The 23,927-nt window shown below is 36.2% G+C and overlaps 1 long non-coding RNA gene across 1 annotated transcript in view; it reads right to left on the bottom strand.

The window, feature by feature from the left end:
* LOC141375396 (uncharacterized) overlaps positions 1-22,151 on the bottom strand; it is a 170,446-nt gene extending 148,295 nt beyond the window's left edge. Inside the window, exons 1-7 of the long non-coding RNA XR_012383389.1 lie at positions 22,095-22,151; positions 21,669-21,774; positions 20,574-20,700; positions 20,313-20,398; positions 19,952-19,994; positions 19,039-19,842; positions 2,619-2,695 (exon numbers count right to left, since the gene is read on the bottom strand). This is a non-coding gene — a long non-coding RNA (uncharacterized lncRNA). The remainder of the gene's footprint in view (positions 1-2,618; positions 2,696-19,038; positions 19,843-19,951; positions 19,995-20,312; positions 20,399-20,573; positions 20,701-21,668; positions 21,775-22,094) is intronic.
* Between the last annotated feature and the right edge of the window lie 1,776 nt (positions 22,152-23,927).

Raw genomic sequence — 23,927 nt, 5'->3', positions numbered from 1 at the left:
AGCCTCTTGCAAATAGCTAATCAACTTTCAAATTGCGATTCGATTTTGATTAATGGCACAGCCCTAGCTTCAATGTTACTAGATACATTTAGGAAGTAACTTCTAGTTACTTTTTAGAAAGGTAGTTTGACAGTAGCTCAGCTACTTTTCCTGATGAGTAGCTTGTAGTTTATCAAGCTACAGTTTCAGAGTAGCTTCCCCAACACTGTTTAAATGGCTCTCAAACTCCCTCATTTGACTGAACACCCCCCCTACACACACACACATACTGTCTCTGTAAATAACCCTCAGAAACAGTGACATTAAACAAATGCCCCATCCCCCCAACACATTGCTTCCCGCAGATTGTGATTTGTGTTTGCGTTTTTGAAGGTAACCCACCACCTCACTTCCCCAGAGCGCTGCACAGACAATAATTCAGCACAGAGTATATTTTCCATAAATAATTTGCTCTTTATTGATTTCCAATGTGCGGTGAGAAATATGTGGGCTCTGAGCAGAGAGGGGGAGGATGTATCAGTTGCTCTGTGTGCGGTGAAAGTTGTGACAGGAGAGGTCGGCGTCCTGGGAGCTCATGTCCCCCATCTTTATTTACGATCGCTCGAAGAGCAACTCATCAAACCTGGCCATGCCATCAACCAGGACGCCCCGGGATAAAGGAGCACACACATACACACTTCCCACAAGTAGTTTGCAACACTGTTTGATTTACACGTTTGTTAACAGTGATCTGGCATAGGTAATATGAAAGAGATGTGCTGAATAATTGCGCACTATAAATCAAGGCCTGAACGCACATTCACTTGATGTCTATATTTACAGGTCTGACATCCCACGAGCTTCAGGCCACTGGTGAAGGTGAAGGGTCACATTTAGAGATCCTCCGTCCATTTGTCTCCATTCTGGATGCTGTGTCCTGACGCATGATTGACAGCCGTTGAGGTGGGTGACTTTCGGTGTAGGTGCGTGTGCTGGTGCAAATGTGGCAGGGCGCGTGTGGAATCCAGTGTTGACGACTGTTAAGAGCACATGCTAGAGTTGGATGTCACACTGTCGCCGACTAAGAGCTGTTAATTTTGGCTCTGCTTTGCCTTTGTAACAGGACTCCACCTCTGCATGACCGCTGTCTTAGTCTCATTGCTTTTTTGTGGCTCTGTTAGAGAGCGCGTCTATTTTCAGAAGGAGTTCCCTCATCATTGCTAGGAAGATCATGAATGCTCGTAAATTGTTATATATTGGAATCTGTAAACAGAAAGATGGAAACACAAATACAAGAAGCTATATGGGAAAAAAAGAGACCACTTGAACTATCTTTGCTTCTCTAGATTTTATTATGCAAACTACTGATGACATTTCTTCTCAATTTAGAATAAAAGTGCTGTAATTTAAAGCAATTACTTTTTATTGCCTAATATAGCAAAATAAAAGATGCATATGTTTCATATGTTTTTATATTCCTTATAAGACAATACAATACAAATGTTTTCAGTCACAAGTTTTTTATTTTTGATTTTATTTTGACTAATTGTTGCCAACCAACCAAAGAACCATGACAATATTAATTAATTAATTAATTAATTAATTAATTAATTAATTAATTAATTCATTCATTCATTCATTCATTCATTCATTCATTCATTCATTCATTCGTTCATTCATTCATTCATTCATTCGTTCATTCATTCATTTTCTTTTCGGCTTAGTTCCTTTTTTAATCAGGGGTAGCCACAGCGGAATAATCCACCAACTTATCAAGCATATGTTTTACACAGTGGATGCCCTTCCAGCTTCAACCCATCACTGGGAAAAACCTATACACTCTCATTCACACACATACTCTACGGCCAAATTAGCTGACCTAATAGACTGTTGGAACTATGACGTCACCTTGTAGGCTAATCGGCTGCTAGCATAAAACTGGTTCCCTCGATAAAATCCCTATTGGATTTTCCCATAGGCTTTTTAAAGATTGCAAAAAATGAGCTAAATAAATTCGCAAAAACACATCTGTATAGACCTACGTGCCTTTTGGATAGTTTTTAACGTTGGAAATACATTTTGCTCTACAGTTGTTGTAAAAGTTTTAAAACTGTATGTATAAATGTGCCTGCATAGGATGATCATGTGACATATTTAAAGAAGTGTATCTCGCGCATACATACAGCCCACTTACCCTAATAATAGTAATAATGAGGCGTGAGGACAATTCTAAAATGCCTGCAAGTTTCATTAAAGATAGAAAATAACATTGAATATTCTTTTTTTGGCACAAACTACAGAGAAATGCAGCCCATACAGTCAGATATGCTATAAATTTTAAGGAGGAGTGTAAATATTGGAGTTATGGCAGATTTAAATGTGTTCAGATGAAGAAAAAACTAATGAAAAATCAATTGATCACGTTAAAATGACAGGTAATAGGTATGTATTTCTTACACATTTATTCACATGTTTGCATTACTGAGAGCAGGAAAGAAACAGGCTGCACTGGTAAGCAGTATCAGTATCAAATCATTTCTAATTGCATATTTAGTGACTAATTACACTGCCTTGTCCCATTAGGTGGATTTAGAGGTTTTTGCCAAAAAAGCAGAAGTGTATTTAGCTGGTTTTAACACAAAAGAAAATCAAACTTTAAAAAAAAAAAAAAATTGTCTAAAGTGTCATGTATAAAAAAAGGTATTTTATTTACGAGCTAATAACCTTATCATTACATATAAAATGAAACTTCTGAACCTAATTATTGGAGCATGATAGAGGTCTGATGGATTTTGAGGGTTCTTCAATTATTTATTATAATGTTATTACAAATGATTAATTTGCTAGCAGTAATGCACTGTTTAAGTTCATTTTTACTGATGTTAACAAATATTATTACTAATTTCTCTAAATTATATTGCTCACTGTTAGATCATGTACTACTACTATTTATTACTATTGAATAAATAAATGTGTACGATTTGTTTTGTTTATTTAAACATCTTTAGCATAATGTTTCCAGAAATAAATAATACAACTTCTTTGTACGCACTCATTTGATTTGAGAGTTCTGACACGTCCCCACAGTTCCTCTGTGAAATGTCTCCAAAAAACTTTTCTCAAGACTTGCAAATGCTTTGTCAGAGGTACAGGCTGGAATTTCAGTGGCCAAAGACATTCACTCATAGCCACTGGAGATCTCCCGTGAAGCTCTCATTTCTCATTCTCTATCAGCAGAGAAGAAGATTATCACCTAATAATGAATGAAAGAGATAGTTCGCCCAAATGAATTCAAATTCTGTCATGATCAACTCACCCTCACAAAAGAGTTTGAAGAACAGCATTCCAGGTTGTAAATGACATGAATGAAAGTAATTAAATAAAGACAGTATTCATTTTTATAGTGTGTGCGTGTGTGTGTGTTTGTGTTTGTGTGTGTGTGTGTGTGTGTGTGTGTGTGTGTGTGAGAGTACTGCCCCTTTAAGACCCACAGACTCTATTCCACTGTACAAAGTTGTGTCTCCATTTGCCCCTCCATCTGAGTCCTGCACATTCTCTCAATCCCCACAGGGACCCGGGCACTTTTAGAGTGGCATGATATCCACGACGCAGGCCATGGTCAGTTTTAGCCCAGGGCTTCTCAAAAACCACACAGAACCCCTTGGGTAATATACAGCTACATGTAAAAGCCTAGTCAATTTGCCAGCTAATTCTGGCTAAATGGTTGTCATAACCGGCCTTGTGATGGGTGGCTCTGTATTAGATGACTCTCTCTGTCTTTTGCTCTTCTGGTGTGTTGTGAAAGCCCTTGCAAATGTCATGTGCTGACACCTAAAACATCCATTAGTGTGCGTACATTAGCATGCTTGCGAGTACAAATCTGACTGGGGTGGTGTGTAAGGAAATATCCCTGATGTTTTCTGGAAAGTGAAGCCAGTGGAATAAACCATCTGTATAAAGAGCTAACGATAATGTTAAGTTGTTCATAATTCACGCTGAAAGTCAAATCCAAACGGACTAGATTCACCTGAAAAAACTCATTCATTTAACACCAGTCACAGGCCTATTATAAACTCATTAGGCAATTATTAATCGGCTAATAATATCTATCCCGAGTGTCTCTCAATGGAGCAATTTGACATTAATCGTGCTGGTCCGCTGTGTGTTTGCATGTGTGTGTGTTTAACAGCAGATGGCCTGGAGTCTCCGAGCAGTTGGTCTGGTCAGCGTAGAGAGAGGAGGAAGACAGGTGTTATGACTGCAGACTTTCAGCCTTTAGCTTTTTTTCATCTTTTAACTTCTCATCTCACCCTTTGTTTCTTTTACTCCTCTTTCTTATCCTCTCTGTCACCTTGAGTTCACAAAGCAGAAGAGCAGCTGCAAGTCTGTCCTCAAAAATGCAAGAGAAAGAGAGAGAGGGAGAGAGAAAGAGAGAGAGAGTAAAAGCATTGACCTAGCATTATTTATATATAGTAGTATTGGCACAGACTGCTGCTGTTTCCCATTGTGTCTTCATAATGAGCAGAGAAATTGGAAAGGAAACTGTCAGGGGAGGTGTGTGTGTGTGTGTGTGTGTGTGTGTGTGTGTGTGTGTGTGTGTGTGGGACCTTGTTACAGAGAGATCCACACAGTAAACTGAACAAGGAAAAAGGCTAAAGGGGTCAGTCTGTGTGGATCGAACACACACACACTCACTCCAGAGGAGTCTTTGCCGGTTAAGGTGTTAACTGTACAAGTCATATGGGTCACCACAAGGGTATATGGGTCAAAAATCATTTCTGGAACAATTGAAGGGCAGCTTATACCTTACTATTTTAAAGGCATAACATGGAGTGATCTGATTTGATTTTAACAAAACAAATATTTTGGTTGATGCCATGGGTGGCTTTCTGCACATGGTGTTTTTAACTTACCACCTATAATTGTAAGTGAGTATGATAACCATCACTTGCATTTTTTTATTAAGTGAGTATGATTTGGGATGTTCATTTCTGAAGGACATTTTCTGTATAGAAACTACGGCTGCACGATATTGGAAAAAACTGACATTGCAATATTTTAATTTACTGCAATGAATATAAATGCATTTTGACCAGATGGCTTGAATAGCTTGTAGAGCATTCATAATTTTAGATCAGTTTGGGATGGTTTATTTTAGGGGAGCATATCTTGATAAAACAATGGCAAATTTTTAAATGGCAAGCAAAGTTTGATGCAAAAGAGAAAAGATTTAAATTGATTATAATTTATGATTTTTCTGGTCAAACAGTATTCATGATCAGCAATTAAATAATCACTGCATATTTTCAGTCAATCATTTTCATTGATTAAATAATTATATAATGTGCACTGTAAGCTACAATTACAATTACATTAATAATGGCCCGTTTCCTCTGAGTGGTACGGAATCCCTGCAATGTGACTATTGTGCACTTGCACATTGCGATATCAATGCTGAAACGATATATTATGCAGCCCTAATAGAAACTCATCCATGAATATTAGTCTCACGTTTATTGCTTGTTATTAGGAATTAGCACCATTTGACTGTCATCCTATGTAGATTATGTTTCCATAGTTCTATTAAACTGCTAATTTTAGGAATTTCCGCAATATATTAAGCTTTTATTACTAAACCAAAAAAACATTAATAAAAAAATACATGTATAAAATCAATGTTTTGACAAATTAAATATAATAATTAATACATTTATGAAATGACCAAGTCTTCAAATAAATTATGTGAGAAATTTGGTGATGTTAAAAGTATATTATAAAAAATGAAAGACTTATTTTAGATGAACTCTTCAAAATAACTAGTAATCTAAAAATGAAAATATACTCACCCTCAAGTAGTTCCAAACATTTATTAATTTCTTTCTTGCTGAACAGTAAAGAATATATTTTGAAGAAAGCTGAAAAGTTAATGGTTACATATTTTCAGCTATGAAAATCACAGTTTAGCTATAAAAATGGGTTTCAGTGTGTTCAGTGAAAGAAAGAAACTGAAAAAAGTTTGGTACAAACGAAGGGTGAGTAAATGAAAATTCTCATTTGTCCCATTTTTTGTTAATATGCCATCATACGTTGTGAAAATAAATAGAAAGCGGCTTTAAGACAAATGTTTTTTTTAATTATTCAACTGGACAAATTCTGACTGAGGATATGAGCTGGCCAGTTTGTTATTAGCCTACATATGTATTTTATTTATAACAAGTTTTAACAGATTCCTTGTTGTTTATGTTTTTTTGGTTCGTTAATGATGGATAATAATATTTTTTATTTTAAAAACAAGCATATTTTTATATTTCTTTGTTCACCATTTTTTTAAATAAAAAATTAAAAACCTGACATTATTTATAAAACTGTAATAACCTACATTTTAAATACCACTTTGTGGTAAAATAGTATGGTAAGCACTTGTAGAAAAAAATAATGTAGGGAATACTTTTACATCAAAATGTGCATCAAAACGTTTGGTTATTATAATCACCATATGACAAGCTGATCCAGCAAAAATAAGACCCAATCCCAATTTACAACCAAGGGTGAAGGGGAAGGGCTTCAAAATTTACCCCTAAGAAATGGGACAGCACTACTGCACCTGCACATGTCATCATATGTCCTCGCAATCTCTTGCTTCATGTGAGATCAGACGATCACGACTGCTGTAGTTATTCCAGTTGTGTTCTTTTTTTGGTATTTATCTTCATGAAATCACTGAAGGCACATATTATGTTATCATAATGATCTAATGTGGCAATAAGATTGTAACTTTACTGTGCATTTACACAGTGGCCATATTCATCAATGTAAACACACCAAAAACAACATTAACATTATAGGAGCCCTTAGACTTTACTGACAGGGTATTCGAGTGTCAGAATGTTGTGGGACTGCTGCACATGAGTTATTAATAAGGATTATAGATTATTATTATTATTTTTTTTAAGCATGATGGTAAAACACGAATGCGGTTATGAATATATTAAAACATGTATTAGTTTGTTGTAAAAAATCATAATAATGACAAAACATTAATTTGTGGATCTCTACCGGGTTCAGCAATACTGCCGTTGTGAAAGGTGTATTCTTAGAAATTTTCTTACACCTTGGTTTCAAGTGTAATCCTGAAAAATCTTCGTTCGAAGGACTGTTCACCCCTTCGCCTCAGCCCTACGCCTTCAAGCTAAAGAGAATTGGGACACCCCTACCCCTTGGCGTGCATGCGCAAAACGAGGGGTAGGGGTAAGGGGAAGAGCTAGGGGATAGAATTGGGAATGGGCCTTAGTGTTTAAAATGTCACTAATTTAATAGAAAACGAGTCAAATGACTGCAAAAAAAAAGGTCCACTTTTTGTGAAAAAAAAAAAAATAGCCACCCCTTTCAATAAGCTGGCTACGGGCTTGTAACCAATCAGTGTAATATATTTCAAGACCGATTAAAATAGCCCAGTACAACAGTCTATCTTTTCAACTGACACCTAACTTCTACATATGATGGTGCAGCCACAATACTTGATGTAATGGTTTGTAAAAGCCTGCTGCAGCACCTGCATAAACATGTAAACAAAATATACCCTTAAAAACCCCCACTGAGGTGGCAAACGATGTGTTGTTCTTTGTGTGTGCCTGTGCTATAGATTTGCATTACACTCTGTGCTATCATTATTATTGTGCAAAACCAACCACTGCCCGAGGCCATGTATACAAACACAGATGGCACTTCAGACTAACAACGACATTTAGGGTGCCATGCAAGAGAGGCCACCTATAAGTTTTCCTTCCTGCCCTGGTAATGTGAAGAATACTTTCACACTCTCTCTCTTTTTTCCTCCCTCAAACCAGGAGATCCTGTTAGCTTTGCCCTCAGCCATCAGGCAGGGGTTCAAAGTACTCAGACCCAAAGCACAGCCCACCGTTTCCTGCTATAACATCTCTGTTTTTACCTAGCTGGCTCCCAGCCCAGCCTGCAGCGGAGTACCTGCACCCGCGGCCTTCACCACAGCTGAGCCTCTGCTGCTGTCAATCCTGGCTTAGCTTGAGCACAATGGCTGTGTAATTACAGGTTTCTGTTAAACCCAAATCCAATCATATACACGAGTGGAGGATCCATAGGAACAACAGACAGGGAGGGCAGGCGAGAGAGTCTCGGTCCTTACAGATGATTCAGATGTCAGGAATTGGCTCCGAGTGGAGAGATCAGAAGCTAATGCTAATGATACAGTCAGAGAGGGGCGGACACCTTAACCTCATTCATCATTACAGCTGAGAGGAGAAAAAAAGCAGTACGTGGCATTGCAGGTTCTGTCAGTCAGCTGTCACTTATTTTTCTGTCAAGTTGAGCGTGAGCAGTAATACAGGCTTGTAACTGTGTTGACATTCAAGGAGTTGAATAATTGAAGCTAAACATTGTTTAATTTAGGATTTTGGGTGCGATGAAAGCATTCTTCTACAGTTAATGCTCAGTCTAGTCTCATCCCTGGTGGCTCCTGTAGCAAGTTTTGCAAAGGCAGAATATTTGTGTTACACTTCCAAGTGTTGTTAGGCTTTTGTTTTTGCCTATGATAAATGAAATTAATACATGCATTTAATGTTTGAAATGCCGGCATGAATAATTCATGAAAGTCATGCAGATGGAGTGATCAGTACACAGAACCAGGACAAGAGGAAATTAATTTTTTAAAAGCGCATGTCTGTCAGCTTCACAGAAGCGGATGTGTTGTTGTGATTACACAAGTTCGCTGTGAATAATCAGTCTGTTTATTTGTAACTTTAGCCTCTCCGTATTCCACTGGGAGGTGGAACGATTTGAATACCCACTCAGTTTTCTGTCAAATTGCGGTTTCATAATAATCATTGTTGGTAATTAATTAATCCCAGAATGGTTTTAGCGTGCTGTGTATATTATTAGGCAACTGATTTAGGCTTGAGAGCTTTCAATAAAAGACATCATTGATGCATCAGCTGTCTGTTATTAACCTACACCCAGTTTAAGAAAAGAATTTTAACTGCTTGGAAATATTTAAAGACTGATTTTATAGTTCTGGATGCTCATTTAAATACAGCTATCAATGTTAAATGTCGCCTCACATCTTCTGTCTTGCTTAGTTAATGCATACATTGTGTATTCATTGCAAAATTTTAACCGCCGTCTGCATTGTCACAAAAGCGCAAAGTGATTTTTATCAAATGAGAACTCAGTTTAGCACTCGCATGAACACAGAGATCTGCGTATTGGGCTAGGACAGACAAATACATGCAAAAGTATGTCTGTATACTCATCTTGCTGATTAACCTAATAAAAACCATCTATTATGTCACTAAAGTAAACATTTGCAATAACACAGTAACTACATGTCAACTAGTTGTCATTAGAGTGTCTACTACTCACTACAAAATGAAATAAAATCTGGCATTGTTGACTCACGGAAGAACCTTTAACATCCATGGAATCTTGGCATTCAACAAAGTTCTTTGATGTGAAGAAAAAGAAAGTTGTTTAGACTGTCAGAATTCTTCTTCATTAGTTCTTCAATACATACCTTTAAAATGACATTAAGACATGATTATATCATATCATAATCAGCTTTTTTTCCATAATGCATACTACAAATATTAGTATAATATTTAAAGGCAAGAAGGCATTGTAACTAACTTGACAGAGGGCAAACTAAGGATAGGGGGAAGCCATTAACATTCGCAAATGCATGCAACCACGGTTGCATTATTTGGGAAGAATGTGTTTTACAGATGGCATTGATGTTCTGAGGTGTGAGTGACATGAAGAACAATGGATTATCACACACAACAACGCCCTGTAGCCTTAATCACTGCAGTAGCCATGCAGTTAAAATTGAATTAGAAGAATTAGTGTTTGTTTATTGTGTCTGTGGATTCAACAGAGAGTGTTAGCGCTGTTGATGATCGGGGTTGTGTTAAAGACACTGATGTGAAAGAACACCAACCATATTAGTAGATCTGCTTTAGATGGTACCCAATCACCACTGAACAGACAGAGGGCGAGAGAAGAAGGGAGGGATAAAGAGAGAGAGGAAAAGCTTTCGGTGGTGTGTAATTGTCAATGATTACGGTCTTTAAACTGTCACTCTCATCTCTCCCTCCCAACTCTTCCCTCACAGCAACAGTCGAGGGCTTTCACGCTTCTCAAAGCCAAGCAGAGAGTCCAAAGTCCTGTGGACGAGTGAGACTGTACTTGGGGTGCTGGGTTTTGTGTGGGGGGTTTGAGAGGGAAAGTTAAGACTGGGAAAATGAAAGAGAGAGAAATCTCCCTACTAAAGATATTTCCATCCAGGGCGTATGAAATATTAAACGTGTTCATTATATCCTCAATTTGCAGTTATTTTGTGCGAGCACACACTGCCATATTCTTCCAGCCGTCTTATTGGCAGGGCTCTGTGGGCCTGAAGTCAAATCTCCCTTTTATTATTTAAATCCATGCATACAGCCGAGCCCCCTCAAATCAGCACAGCCCGCCTGCCATCCGTCCACCTCTGATTGGCAGCTCGATATACAGAGGGAGGATACAGGGGGTGATAATGTGGGTGACAAAGGCAAATCCGCCCCGCCGGATCAGTTTTTATTGGGGTCGTTTGGGAAGACGAAAGCAGGGGAGCGACAGAAGAGTTTGATGCATAGTAAAAGTAGCTGTGATAATTGGCGATGGCATTGGGCTGTGTCCGTGCCTGTGTTGGCCTGTCAGCGCGGCGGTGTAAATTTATTTGACATGTTTTTGTCAGGATGAAAGTTTAATGTGGTGGGTGTGACAAATCGCATGCAAATGTTGTTTTTTCATCCCTTTCCGATGAGTTGACCTCTGAGGACTCCCACAGGAAATCAGCCTTTAAAAATGATTTGATGGCTCAAACCTGGCCCATGTCGTACGAGAGTGTTCATGTGTGCACATGCGGAAATATAAATATGCACAAGCACACACTCGTACTGCTGTCTGGCTGCAATACCAGGTAGTCATTCCAAAGTCATGCTACCTCAAGCAATGTGTGTGTCTATACATTAAAAATACAGTACATTAAATATACATTAAACATGCACTCATTTAACACCATTTTCTTCTTGAAATTTGAGAATATGAATTTTACTTCTCAGACTTCCTGAACAATCAGAATTGTTTCACTGCCATTATTACTGCAATTGTTACAATTTTGATTATTAACACATTTATGTATCAATATTAGTATATATATAGTAAATAGTATACTATATATAGTATATATATATATATATATATGTTTATGAAGGAAGCATATAAAACAATCTGGCCATGCGACATTGCCAGTTAACTGAGTTAACTGGGACTTCAGAAGGTTGTGGTTCAAACAATAGGTGGTAAAATTTGTGATAACTGAATTAAATAGCTAAATATTATCGATGCTTCAAGCTTTATAATGAATTAAGAACATTTTCCCCACTAAGTATAAATCTTGAGTGAGATATCTCCTTACCTAAGAGAATAAATGAAGGATGTTCCATAAACATAAACTTAAACATGTCTCTTATAACCATTTAGTTTGGACATGTCATGGTTAGAAGTAGCTTTACAGAAAATAATAGATAAAAACTTTTAAAAAAGTTTTTATATATGTAAAAAGGCCTACATACATGCAAGGTCATGCCAATCTCTTGCTAATTCACTCTTCATTCAGTTAATGAGATCTGCCAGATTGGCTAGTACCGATCAAGTCATAAATGATACCGATCTCTAGTCGGTCAATCATAGCATCCCTACTAAATATAACAAAATTGCCTTATAAAACAATTCTCCAGTTCAAGGTGTTGAATCAATTTTGATCAATTCAACTTTCAGATGTTAAATATTAGCATAAGGAAAATTTATTATGAACCATTTCCAAAGATATAGAGGGATTTTCAGCACAATACCATAGAGAGGCATTTACCTGTAATTATTATTAATTAATCCCTCAACAGTTCTCCCACTTACTGAGCCAAAAAAAAAAAAAAAACATAAACAAGCCAACCTAAATAAATACCCATGACTTCTGATGATACGTTATAAAGGAAAATTATTATTCTGCACATTATTTTATAGCCTCAGCAAACAATTGTGAATACATTCACATGCTAGTGACTGGAATAGCTACAATGCGATAATATATTTGTAACACAAGGGTGCTGGGAGACAGCAGAGTTGAGGATCCACATGCAGTACTTTATTCAACAGAGAATGATTAGGCATGCAATGGTCAACAGAGGACCAAAGGAGGAGTATGCAGGTTATCCAAAAGAGTAGTCAGGGTCACAGGCAAAGAGATCAGTTTAGGCAACAAACAACATAAAACAATTAGCAAGGCGACGGTCAGAAAACAGGGCAAAGCAAGACAATGGAATTTTCCCAAATGTTACAGGTACTAAACCAAACAAGACTCATATATAGTTCATATATATATATATATATATATATATATAGTGTGTGTGTGTGTGTGTGTGTGTGTGTGTGTGTGTGTGTGTGTGTGATGTCTAAAGGAGTTGTAGTTCATATGGTGGCAGAATTGCAGTCCGAGTGAAAGTGAATGTTCACTCTTGCGATCTGTGGGTGTTAGATCACTAGTGATCGTGACAATATTACTGTCACTATAATTTTCTTTTTTATTTAAGTTTTTAATTGCAAAGAGATACAATTCACAGCATCAGTAGACATATGTTACTTTTACAGATTTTCCAGTTTAAGGTGCAGTATATAAGTTTGATACCCAGTGGTTGAACTAGGTATTGCATTCCTGGATCAAAACAAACACAAGCAAAGGTTGCCAGAGTCTGACTGTCGAACCTAATGGTTGATTTAAATTGTGTTCAACATAAAAGCAACAGCACACGACAAAAGGAACATTTTTCCATATTAAAAGGATTTTTTTTTTTCTAACCAACACCTCAAATTAAATTGAATTACAATAGCTTCTATTTCTTGCAGCTGGACAACAGAAAACTTGGTGACGTGATCACTGCTCAATGATAACAATAAGAGTTTGAACAATAAGAGTTTGCAGACCAACACATATCAGTGATTCAGCATGTACGTTTAATAATTTTAAAGAGGTTTAATATGTTTTAATTACATTATAAACTTTACAATTTCGTTGGAGTGCAGTAAGTGCTCTATTCTCTGCTTCTGAATGGCTGTATGTAAGGTTTTACATTAAGCCAAATTGCTTATCACTGCGTATCTCATCACATAACTTGTTGTTAGGACACGGGGTTACAATGTAACCTGCTCACCTAATGTTTTCCTTTGTAATATTTATATTATTTGTTAATTAATAACCTCATGTGGAACTCTGAATCTGCGTCTCATTTCAGAGTCTGCTACAGTCCACCGGAGGTCACATTTCGGTTACGGTCGCATGCTTTGAGAGCTTTTCTGAATGAATAAATAAAATAATTAGTTTTTCAACAAGGCAACCCCTGGTTTTAAAATATAACAGGCTAAAGTGGCAGTGGGTGGTTTAAAAGAACAAAAACAAAGACAGAAGTTCCACCCTGTAACAGGCATTTTTAAAGTAGAATATCTGACTACAGCATTGTTTTTCAGACAAACAAGAATGTTCACTTAGCTTGTATTTGTATATTTATGCTTTAGAAGAGTCAAAAACTTACATACAGCACCTTTAGCAGTAAAAGTACATTTTAAAATTCTATAGCGAAAAGACATTAGGTTGAATGGCAGTAATGTACTTAATCCATTAAAACCACAAGTTAACACATGTGTCTTTTTGGTTATACACAGTATGATCACTATTATTTTCATACATCACAACTTTCAGCTGGCTGCTTCTTGACACAATATTTGCTTGTGATTATAGCTACCTTTGAATTAAAAACAGCAAGTCGCATCCGTGAGCGTGACAACCTACCTGTTTGTGTGTATCAGTTTCTCTTGGAAGCGGCTGAAAAGAATGCACATTTTCCATCATGAAACCTGTAATGCGTGCGGAGGCAGGAACAAAGTATGACTGTATGAATGTGTTTGAGGTTGTGTGCGAGGCAGGATGCAGCGGCCTCTACTTCCTCCTTTCTAAAGTCTCTCTGAATACGCCAATACCTTGCATGCACGCACACGCACAAGACTGCCCTCTGTATTCTGTTGTGGTGCAGTGTGTAAGCATAAGTGTGCGTGTGTGCTGTTGCGTGTTGTGTATGGCTTTGCTGTAATAAGCAGTGGAATAACAGGCTCTTTTGTACATCGAGAAGCCCGCCTGCATCTGAGACCAATAACCCAGAGCCCTGGGGTCAGTGTGCAGAGGAGGATGGGACAGATATAATCACATACACGGACACAACACCTTTTTTATGCTTTCTCTGCACATTTGGAAGCAGGCAGGACAGCCAGAGCTTCATAAGTTTAATATTATCCCGGGATGACCTTTTGTCCCTAATAGAGTGGCTCGGCGATAAGGAGATATTGTGTCTTTAGGGGGTTGCAGGACGCATTGGAGAAGACGGAGATTGACCTGTGTCAGACCAGGACTGTGTGTGTGTGTGTGTGTATGTGTGTGTGTGCGTGCTCCTGTCAGCGGATTTTTATGATACATAACTGGGCAGTTTAGTGGACTGCTTGAGGAAAGCTGATCTGAGCACATTTAGACTCGCTCTGTGAAAACCGCTAACGTGTATTAAAGCTAATGCTGCAGTTAACCACAACCTGTAACCGTAGAGTGCACACATACACACACACAGTTATTTCTGAAACACTTTTACTTCTATTCACAATCACTCACTTACTCATTCTTGCAGACTAAAGCTTTTACTGTCAAATGCTTCAAATTCCTGAATTCATGTAAGCATTTTATCTCACAGTTGACATTTTGTCAGAATTTGTCATAACTGCGAGATTAAATCTCATGACATCTATGATATCCTAAATTTACAATAGGCATTTTGCCGGTGTAAAATGTTTTTGTTGCGATTAATTGCAGAAGTTTTTCTAACTGTATACAGTATGACCTGAGCTGCAAAAAGAGTTTTTTTCCTCTAGGATTTTTTCCTGCTGTGACGGCAGGCCTTTTACACAGATCTACCGACTACCTATGGCATTATTTTTAAGACAAATGTCGTGAGGGCAGTATTAGAGATCACGATTATGTAATATGAGCATGCAAACCTCTACTTGCACACTGATTTCCTCTGTTTGTGCACAAAACTTCTTGCATGCCCTAAAATATACACTGCTCAAGTGCAGATTTTCTTGTGCGCTCTCAAATAAACATTGTTGAAGTGCGATTTAGTGTGTTTATGCAGAGCTTAAATTGTGGCGCAACACGCCGGATCCGGAACCTCTGAAATCTGATCTGGCACCTCATTTTACCGATCCCCCTCCTCAATCACCCTCCTCCCCCGTCCACTGTTCACTTTCACTTTCTTCCGCGACTCCCCAGCCCTCTTCACTTTCGTCCGCGACAACCCCCCCGCTCTTCACTTCCGTCCTTCGTCCGTGACACCCCTCCACCATCCACGCAAACCCCCCCTCTCCCCATTTCATCTGTGACAAACACCCCACCCTCCTCTGTACCCCATTACACCGATCTATTCCGGGACGTTGCAATTCACAAATTAAACACTGCGTTTATGTAACAAGTATGTATCCAACATTTATTAGATTTTCTAGGAATATTTATGAATGTCTCCAATAGACCTACAGGGAGGCATTAAAGTGTCCCAAAGTAAAGTGAAATGGCTATAAACTCCAGCAAGATAAAGTCATTGTATGCAGAACCACAGACCTTTCAGTCTTTCCTCTAGGACTTTTTCCAGCTGTGGCGACAGGCCTTTTTTACACAGATCTTACCAACTACCTGTGCCGTTATTTCAATGACAAATGTCGTGAGCGCCATATTACAAGTTGAGATTACATTTATGTAATAGCCTACAAGCATGCGAATCTCTTTGCTTGTGCGCCGATTTTCTCGTGCACAAAACTTCTTTCACGCCCTCTCAAATATACGCTTTTGGATAAGAAAGTGAAATATAGTTGTGGTGGGATGAATTTTGGTGTGGCGCCATAGAAGAATGAATGTAGTGGAAACCATTGAGTTTATTTAACATGCAATAACCGAAAATACTTTAAAATTCAAAACTACTTAGTGTATTGCTTTTTATTATACATTAAAATAATTTTCCTGCTTGTTCAAACTACTTATATTTTTCAGTGAGCTGAATCAACACAATTCTTAAGTTTTTGGGTTGACAGCTTAGTTGTTTTATGCTCAATCCAATATAAATAAAAAAAAAAAACAATTATGTTAACTAAATTTGTGTTGGGGCAATATGAAGTTGTGTACAACCCAGCATTTTTACAGTGTACACGTTCAGAGTAAACAAATGTTTCAACCAAGTTAAATCACAATTTTATAAAAAACAAAAGGTAACACTTTACAATAAAACACCATTAGTAAATATTAGTAACATTAGTAATACATTAAAATCAACAAATAGCTAAAATAATTAGTTATTATTTTAAAAAAAATTTTCAAATATGCAGCTGAATTTGATTAGTTATTTACTACATTTAATAAAATGATTACGATTTTCCATTGTAGTGTGTTATTATGCATTAACTAAGAAAATAACACCGGCTAATGCTGTGATCACACTAGAGTTTGACATGCAAAATTCAGTTGTATGGCACTGCGAAAAGGGGCTGGATTAAACAAGATGATTAGACATTTAAAAAAATCAGCGTTTGCTCCATATTTTAAATGTCTATACAGAGAGGTCAAGTTTTGATCTTTGATTGGTTTCACGTGATGCAATTTCCCAGGGAAAAACTTCACCATGCTTGAACTTTCGAATGCAGACAAATACGAAACTTGTCACATGAGCTTGGGTTTCCAATCTTCCGCATTCGCATGCATATGAGTGAAAGTCTATGTGTCCAGTGTGACCACAGCTTAAGATTAATTAATGCTTTTTGTATTTGTCATTAAATTTGCTTTACTTAAATTAATGTCAACAAATGAATCTTACTTTAACAAATTAACAAATAAAAGACCTGCAAATACTCAGAACTGTTAATGTTGTCGGCCAGATTAACGTGAAATTGTTAATGTTTGACATTAAATCACTTATTAAGCATTTATACATTTGTTGCTTTGAAGAACAACCACTAATGCAACAATCTGAATATTCTTAAAAGACACTCTAAAGGTTTATATAATACATAATTATTCATGGTATTTTTAAATGTCCCAATATAAATATTGTGCATGTTTGCAATCTAGGTATGTCTAGGTCCAGCCTAATCTCATGAGGAAACGTAAGTATTTTACATTTTGTCAGTTTAGTGGCTAATTTGTACAAACTGTACAAAAAAAAACCCTGCAAATACAAATATTCCTAAAATTTTCTCTAAAAGTTTAAATAATAAACAATTATTTACAGTATCAGACGTGTTCATTATCACTTTACTATCAAGTTTCATTAGATAATGTTAGTTAATGTATTTGTTAACATGAATTACAGTAATTATGAACTATATTGTGCAGCATTTATTAATCATAGTTGATTATTTACTAAATGATTATTAAAATCCAAAGTCATGCATGTTAACATAAGCTAAAATGCAGTAAGGTAACATGAACTAACAATGGACAGCTTTATTTTCATTAACTAAACTTAACAAAACTGAGTAAAAACTGTTTGGAATTGTTAATTGTTTGTTTATGTTAGTAAACATATTAACATTCACTAATACAACCTTTATTGTAAAGTCTTACTGTAGTAATGAATATCAGCATGTCTAGATACTATGTATATTTCAGAATTATTTTGCAGTGGATGCCCTTCCAGCTGCAACCCTTCACTGGGAAATTATTATTATTATTATTATTATTATTATTATTACTTTTTCAAGTCATATTGGCAGTTGTGAGACATAAAGTTTCCCAAACTAATCTAAAATTTCTACATCAAACAGATAAGTGACAGTCACAAAGTTTTTTCTACTTTGTAATTTGGATAGTTTTACCCTCGTTTGTTGTTTATTCAGGTTGAAACCGTGTTGAACCTTCACACAAATAAACCTTTCATATCCAGACAGGGCATATGTTTTTTTATTTTTTTTTTTTTATAGTTGGGCAAATGTTCTTTCTTCCTCAGAAGTTGTTTGATTTATTTTAATAAGCTGCAAATTGCTGTCACAGATTTCAAACCAACCTCACTCCAGTTCTACAAGATTCGCAAGTGTCATCTGCTGTTTATCTTTTGAAGCTCCAGTAGTTGTACTTGGCAGGGAAGTGTACCTGTGTGTGTGTGTGTGTGTGTGTGTGTGTGTGTGTGTGTGTGTGTGTGTGTGTGTGTGTGTGTGTGTGTGTGTGTGTGTGTGTGTGTGTGTGTGTGTGTGTGTGTGTGTGTGTGTGTATGTGTGTGAGAATGTGAGTCTGTGCTAATTTGGGTGTTTGTGTGCATGTGTGCTTTTAGGCTAGGTGTTTGATCTCTGTGCAGGTATGAGATTTGCCCTGGGCTGTGTAACTCATTAGGTATGAGCTGTTATGAATATGAGGATATTTGTTAAACCAGTCAGCAGGAATAGAAACAGATGTCCCCTAATTAGAGCGAGCTTAAGCTGTCTTACTGCAGAGAGGGAGAAAGAAAGAGTGAGAGAAAGAGAAATCGGAAGAGAGAGAGTATGACATAGATAAATAAAAGTAGAGAAAAGAGCATGCCTCTGCTAACAGAAAATGGAGATTAAATACACATACAAAACATAGAGTTCACTGTTGCTGTATAAAATCTGCTGGTTTCTCTCATAAGAAGTCCCAGCTACCTGACAGACCTGTATTTGTGACAGCCCAAGGCTCTGTAAACAGAAAGACAAAGTCAGCAGAGCAGCCAGTAAGAAAGCAGCACTTCAAAAACAATGTGCATGTGACTCATTTAGCATTTTGACAATATTCCATTTACTGAAATGACAAAACAGGACAATTAAAGTGAAAATTCATGTGTCTGTGTTGCACGTTAATAATCTTGTTGTGAACAAATCACATTTGTATGTTTTATTTTAACATTGTACACAGCAAAATATGGGGACCCAAAACAACTCTATGGGTGTTAATTTCAACCCTTTGAAAGTGTCTCATGGGGTCCACTCAAAACAGAGTTAAATCAACACTTTCAAAAGGGTTGGCACATTGACACCGAAGTAAGGGTTAATTTTAACTCTGGGCAGAGTTAAAATATGTAACTATATTTAACACCGCCTGGTGTAATATATTGTTATTTTATTCAACTCTCTTGAGTGTAAATATGGTAAAAAGGTCAAATAGACTGTAAATTACAAAATAAAAAACATTTTATTTGAAAACATTCACTACTTCAACAATTCATTCAGTTTTTAAAATGCAACAATGTCAAATATGCTTTAAATGTTTTATTAGTACAGACAGTATCAACAAAATATGTATGACCAGTGCTCAAAAAGGCTGTTTCAGTCCTTTGGTCCAAACTTGATGTTTCATCAGAGCAATTTGAAAGTTCAATATAGCGTCACTCATAGTTTTCTTCTGAACGCATAGTTTTCTTCTGAAATTACATTTTAAACAACTTGGCGTGCAAATCTTTCACTTCTGGTGTTTCCTTGGTCCTCCATATCAAACACAGCAGTTTAAATGAAGGTACAAATGCTGTAAACTTGTGTGAAAACAAACTGGAGCTAGGAAATCTCATCAAGCATGTCCTGTGAATGAAGTGCTTCCCAGCCACAGGATGACCTTTTTATCCATGACGATGTAGTAGCTGCTGATCGCTCGTCTGGTGGTTCCTGATGCACGGATATAGGGTGATGCTCATCTAAGAACTCTTCAAGACTCCAGCATGACTAAGAAAAATTATAAGAAAAATGTTTGAAAACAAATTGCAATCAAATTCTATGATATATTTAAAAGAACATTTAAAGTAAATAAAACATTCAAGAAATCTAAACTCACCTTTTGAAAATCCACATGATGATCCACAACTTGACTCTCCCAGCTGGTTGAGGTGACAGGATATGGAAAAGTAGAAAAAACACATACATCACTGTTGGATCTCCAAAAACAATTAGGTTAACCACTATGACTAGAACTGGAAAAACAGGCAGCTGTCTGTCCAGAATCCTGAATTTAACACAACACTTGGAGCAAAATTTAGAGGAGCTTAAAATCTTTTATATCATTTAGTGATGCTGACTTCCCCAAAATATTGGCCACAGTGTAAAAAATATTCATAAACTTACAGTTTTCTGTAAGCGTGTGCGTGCTTGTGTGTGTGTGTGGATGTGTGTGTGTGTGTGTGTGCGTGTTTCTTTACCAGATTCAACTTGTTAGGCCCTTTCAGGTCCAGTATTGACGCCACCTTTCCTGGAGTCCAGCAGATGTTTCAGGTCCAAATATAATCTAAAATATTAGGATAAGCAGAAGAGGAAAAGTGCAAAGCAAAGAGCAAAACATTATTTAAGTAACAGTTCACCCACAATACAAAACTTATCACCTTCATGTCATTTGTTAATCTCTAATGCTCTAATACCCTCTCAGCTCATGTGAAACAAATACAGAACTTTATCAAACATACCTTCATTATTATCACCACATATGACCAAGAAGGTGTGCTTGGTCATTTCACCAACTCTGGAAATACACCATCCGTCTCTAATCAGCCACCGTCACAGGGTCTTGTGTTATTGTTTAGAGAACTGTGGCTGTTAAAAAACAACAACACATTAGTGTCTAACACATATGCATAACCTTCAGATAAAAAAGAGAGATAAACATCACAAAGTATACCTCACACTTTTTCAGATATCTTTTGATTCAGATGTTGATTATTGATAATAAATCTACAAATCAAACCTGTATCATCATTAGGCTGCTCAAATATGAATCAGTTGATTAATTTTACAGACAGGTGGCTTTTTACAACGCACTAAATTGTCTTTAATAAAACGGAAATGTTGTGTACAGTACATGCTAAGTTTAGCCTATAGTTTTAAGCACAATATCATGTGGGAGAAAAAGCTTGACTAAGATGTTCCTGACTACAGAAATAGCCTAACTTACTAACGTCAGACATCCCGAGTTGGCAAAAGTCATTTTCGGGGGATACAGAGTTGATTTGCGGGAGGTAGCGGGAGAGACGAGTACCTGAAAAGCAATGAGATGAGTTGCGCGCGACGTACCTGAAGAGCGGTGGGGGTGACTTCCGCGCGACGTACCTGAAGAGCTGGGAGGGATGCGGTGGAGAGGGGTGTGCAAAGTGTTTAATGGCCGGGCGGGAGACGCGCGATTTCCGGGAGATTATCATTCATTTGCGGGCATCTACTTGGGCATCTGGGAGTCTCTGTGCATTTGCGGGATAACGTTAACGTTAGTCCCGCAACTTCCGGGAGACTTCTGTAACGTCAAATGTCTGATAAAGTGCAAACGCGGTCATTTAAATACATTAATGTTAACATTCCGACTTTAATGGTTGTCAACACTTAATATAATTTAAGCGTAACTGTTACGTTATCACACGAGTCTATGGACTAACAGTATATGGACGGCCACGAATCAACCAGTTTAAAAGGGCCGCGGTGTTTAAAATAACCAAATTAACGTACACGAATAACAAACAATCATATGTTTTAGTCAGGAAGCCTTTTACAAGTAAGCATGTTCATTTACTCACCAGATATGTTTTAGAAACTCTCCAGAGCTCATGGAAACCGTCCTGTGTTGCCGTTAGCATCCGGGCAGAGTAGGCTAGGCGCTCCGGGGATTCCCTCGCTAGTTTGCTTCGAATTAAAGGAGAAATGTCTTTTTTATTTTACAGATGGGTAACAACACACAAAATGGCATTATGCGTGACAGAATTGTGTTGAACATGTACATTTGATGTTTTTATGCACTATGTATGCGTGAGCATATATAAAAACATTCTTGAAAAGAAGTCAATAGTAATGCAGTTAAGCTAGATACACAAACGACCATGAATGAACCGCAGAAGTTTAAAATTGTCACTACATTCTAAAGTTATTAACTTAACAATATGTTTACAACTGTATTTCCTTAAAGAAAGTCAGTAAAATACCAACATTTAGGTAGTTTGACTCACCAGTTGCTGTTCTAAACCTCAGATGGAAAATGGCGCCTGGAAAATTCTTCAGTGACTGGGGCTGCATGAATTCCCGGATGTTGGAAATAACACCACCAAGTGTTGAAAAGATAACTCCTTGATTTCGCACTGAATAAAATCAATTTTAACTCTTATTATATTCATTTATCAAAATCTAACTCTTTAACGTCAACACTTTACTCTGAAATGCTTCAACACCGAGAATTTAACTCTGATGAATTTGCTGTGTAGTTATACCTACTCTTGTAGGTAATTGTTTACTAAGCTTAAAACCGGCCCTGCACGTTCAATCAATTATAAGCTTGTTTAATTTAATTTAATTTAATTTAATTTAATTTTATTTTATTTTATTTTATTTTATTTTATTTTATTTTATTTTATTTTATTTTATTATCCATTGAACTTGGATAGACTCTTTTTTTATTTAATTTTATTTTATTTTATTATCCATGTACTTGGACAAACTCATTTATTTTCAATTATTTTTATTTTATTTTTATTTATTTTTACAATTTTATTATCCATTGTACTTGGGTAGCCTTTTTTATTTTGTTTTATTTTATTTATTTATTTTTGTTTTATTATCCACTGTACTTGGATATAGTCGTTTATTTTTATTTTTTATGTTATTTTATTTTTTCATCCATTGTACTTGTACAGACTCATTTATTTTAATTATTTTTGTTTTTTTATTTTAAAAGATTTTTTTATTTTATTATCCACTGCACTTGGATAGACTTGTTTATTTTTATTTTATTTTATTTTATTTTATTTTATTATCCATTGTACTTGGACAGACTCATTTATTTTTATTTATTATTATTATTATTATTATTATTATTATTATTATTATTATTATTATTATTTTATTATCCATTGTACTTGTACAGACTCATTTATTTTAATTTTTAGTTTATTTTAGTTTATTTATTTATTTATTTATTTTTACATTTTATCATCCATTGTACTTGGATAGACTATTTTTATTTTATTTTATTTTATTTTATTATTATCCATTGTTCTTGGATAGACTCATTTATTTTTATTTATTTTTATTTTATTATCCATTGTACTTGGATAGGCATCACAGAACACAAACTTCTTTTACTTTTACTTTTTATCTTTTACTACACTTAAATGTATCTTTAGACCACATTTAATTCATCATTTACTCACCCTCTGATTTTTGCTGTCTTGCCTATGTTTGTCAATGATGGTATGAACGTGGCATCTTTGCTTTTAATACGATTTTTGGAGGATGGGAGGATGAATAATGAATTATTAAATTTCAATCTGTTTCTCACACAAAGCTATTGTACGGCTTCAGATGACTTGGGATATAGCATAGAGGTCATATGAACCTCTTTAATGATAGTTTGTTTTATTTTTGCCCATTTTGAAGCTTGCAATGGCACAAAGCAGTTGCAGGGAAAAGAGACGCCTAAATTGTCCTCAAATATTCTTTAATTGTATTTTATAGAACTGCATATTGCTGAGAAAAAGGCTTGGGGGTGATAATGACTGAATTTAGAATTTTGAGTGACGTGAAGGCATGTGAATACAACAAATCTGATTCTAATCATAATGTAAATCTATTAACAATTGACTTTTGATGTGTTATTCACTGTCAGAAATTAGGTGTCATTTACAATAGTGAGTTTTTGCTTTAAAAAATGTTTTTGAGTGAAAACACATCTCTTGCATTTAAGAAAAACAATATCTCTCCATACTATCCATCTTTAAATGTATGATACATAACTAATCTTGCTCACTGGATGTCAACATATTCATGGCATTTGTACTTGCTGTCTA

Source organism: Danio rerio, chromosome 7, assembly GCF_049306965.1.
Source record: "Danio rerio strain Tuebingen ecotype United States chromosome 7, GRCz12tu, whole genome shotgun sequence".
Lineage (NCBI taxonomy): Eukaryota > Metazoa > Chordata > Actinopteri > Cypriniformes > Danionidae > Danio > Danio rerio.
The sequence above is the reverse complement of the archived record's forward strand: the minus strand, read 5'-3'. Positions and strand labels throughout refer to the sequence as shown.